Source organism: Condylura cristata, unplaced genomic scaffold (genome assembly GCF_000260355.1).
Source record: "Condylura cristata isolate star-nosed mole 26May11 unplaced genomic scaffold, ConCri1.0 scaffold00004, whole genome shotgun sequence".
In the NCBI taxonomy this organism is placed as follows: domain Eukaryota; kingdom Metazoa; phylum Chordata; class Mammalia; order Eulipotyphla; family Talpidae; genus Condylura; species Condylura cristata.
Genome location: NW_004567105.1, coordinates 5,585,648 through 5,588,633, shown reverse-complemented (window position 1 = coordinate 5,588,633; position 2,986 = coordinate 5,585,648).

Sequence of the window (2,986 nt, the reverse complement as noted above, 5' to 3'; positions counted from 1 at the left end):
GTTGATACAAAACATATTTATGATTTGGTGGGTGATTAAGTCTATCAGGTGGTCAAGTCTTCTGAGGAAACTTCATGGAATCACCCCCAGGTTCACCCTGCTAGTGAGGCAAGAGCGTCTCACCATTGCTCCCATGCCCTGTGGCCCCACTCCAGTGGGCATTGGTTCTCTGCAAGACCACGTGTGGGGAACACAAATGCCAACCAGGTACCCACAATTGCATGTGCAAAATTAGTCCTTAAAATCTAAGTTGAGCTCAAGGAGCACATGGCCGGTGTGCAGGAGGGGCAGGGAGAGAGCCATCCACTCAGGAGACTCCGGGAGCTCGGCAGAGGCTACGTGAAATAGGGGCCCTGGACGAGAACGCTGCTATGTGACTGACTGCTCTCCAGTCATCACTGACCTTCGCTCACACTTGCAAACACGTCAGTCTCAGCCCTTTCTGTTCCCATGTTCATGGGGAGCTGGGGGGCCGGGACATGGCCATCACTCAGTCCACAAGGAACAGCCATGATCATTCAGTCTGTGAAACAAACGGAGGGCTGAACAGATCTGAAATACCATCTCGTCCCACACCGGCCCTCCAGGGGCCGCAGCCATGCGCGAGCTTGTACGGTCTGACGCAAACAGGCTGGCTTGACACACTGCTAGTTCTGGACTCTTTCCGGTTTCATGGTCCTTTTGTTTGTTTCAAATGAGCCTCTGCTCCAGCACGGCCTCTGGAGTTTCGCTGCAGCTTCAAAGGTGTCAGTGCACCTGGCCCCAAAGGACGAAACAAAATGACTTACACAGTACCCCTCTGCTGTCCCGCCACTGACCAGCACCACAGCTGCGCCACCCTCAGGCCGGGAAGGTTCACTGTCGATAGGGCACGCAAAAGAGAATTCTGGAGACTTCGGTAGATTTTACAGCCCTTCAAGGCTGACGCAGGGGGCCAGGCACCAGGCAGCCCAGGCACGGAGGAGGCAGCGGACCCCCGCCCAGCGTGATACGGAGCCCTGTTCCCAGGGGGCCTGGCCCAGGGGTTATTTATACGCATGCCCACGCTCTCCCGTGGGTGCCCACAGCGGCACATCCACAGGTCGCAGCTGTTCAGGCTGAGGCTGGAGGTGAAGAGAGCCCCAGTCGCTCTGACTCCTCCACAGGCACCATCAGCAGCATCGCCAAGAAGCCCTGAGCAGGTAAAGGCCTGACACAGAGGGCAGTGGACGCTGGGCCGAGCAGACACGGCATTCCAGCTGGGGCAGTAAACCGAGGGAGATTCCCCAGAGGAGGCGCTGTGGCTTCTCACCTTCTCGCATTCACTCAGAGTCCTCAGTTTCCCCCACATTTCTGCCCCGTGTGTCCAGTCCAAACGCACAGTCTCTCCCACCCCCACTGTCCAGTCTCCTCCCTTCTCCCAGGTTGAGTCCCGCCTCCTCTTTGTCCACCCGCCACCGGCATGGCCCCCACTCCACACCCGCAGCACAGACACGCAAATTCCTTAACATCCCCGTGCGTAGACTGCCACCCTCTTGTCCCTCCCAGGCTCCCTCCTCCCGTGGCACACCTGTCCCTGCCCCCTGCACGGCGAAGTCAGGGGGACAGGCCCTTGTGCAGATTCCCCTGGGCCTGGCTAAGCACGTCCAGTACCCTCTGCAGTTGCCTGGCCTGCTGCTCCAGCTCTGTGGCCAACTCGGACTTCGCCCCATGCCACCAGTGACTTAACTTTAGGAACAGGCTGGCCATATCCAGCAGCAGGAAAACAAAATTCGCGATGCCACTTATCCACTTGGCGGCTGAGATCAACACGTCAGGAGTGGTGCCGAAGAGAACCCTGAGGGTCTCGATGTTTTTGTACGAGGGCATTCGGTTGGACGCAACAGTCACCATTCCATCCTTGTCCTTGGGCAAGCCTGTGTTTGGGCTGTGACATCTCATGCAAGGGAAACACTTTTTGAGGCACTCTGTTAGTGAGCGACATTTTTCTATGATATCCGCTGGCATTTGACACACCAGCTCACAAAAGTGGTTTTTGCAAAATGCCAGGCATCCTTCTTTGGGCTTAAATAATTTGATGTACTTCTTTTCCAGGTAGTTGCTGAACATGCCGGCCAGAACAGCACATAACCCAATTAATACCCCAATTTCAGACAACCACACACGGAACTCGTGGGAAAGTGATGGCAGACTCAGGCCAATGAAAGTGAGGGAGCTGCCAACGATGCTGCAGATGTCAAAAATTATGTTCCCCCAGTTAAAGTTTCTGTGGACCTTGTCGACCTCCTTTGCATGCAGGGAGAGCTGAGCCACGCGCTCCTCAAGTTTCACCTTTGCCCAAGGAAACACTTGCAAAAACCTCTCCCTGCACGCCTGCTCTCTGCGGTGAGTGTCTTCATCATCCAGCTGCATCGGCCCTTCAGGCAGCGCGTCGGCCTCTTGCCTGAAACAGACGGCGAGGCTGTAAGAGGGTGCTCACCTGAGTGTGGGCCCCACAGGCCCCTCCTGCAGAAGTCAGCGCTGTCACGACACATAAGCGGAAAAAGAAGGCGCTGAACACTGCTCCTGTCCACATGAAATATGATTCCGCATTACTGAGGACGCGCCCGGTTCTTACTCAGACCTAGAACAAACAAATTCACTGCCCATTAAGACCTCCTTCGGCGCCCGTGTTTGCTGACAGGGCTTCCCCGCTCGAGGGCAGGTCGTCCCGGCGCCCTCCCCAGCAGCTGTGCATAGGCTGGGAACTCTGGAGAAGACCCCTGGGTGCACCTGGAGCAGAGCACTCTCATGGAGACAATCGTAGTGTGCGGTGAGGAGCCAGCTTACCACAAGCCGCCTCACGTGCCTGGCGCCTGAGGGCGTCCAGTAGCCACCACACTGTCCCGAGCGCATGGACACCCACCCATGCCGACTGCACAAGGCACCCACAGGGGACTGCCCGGAGGGGGGGCGCCCTGCCAGGAGGAAACCCACCCCGAGGAGGACATCTGGGCGACCTTCCCGG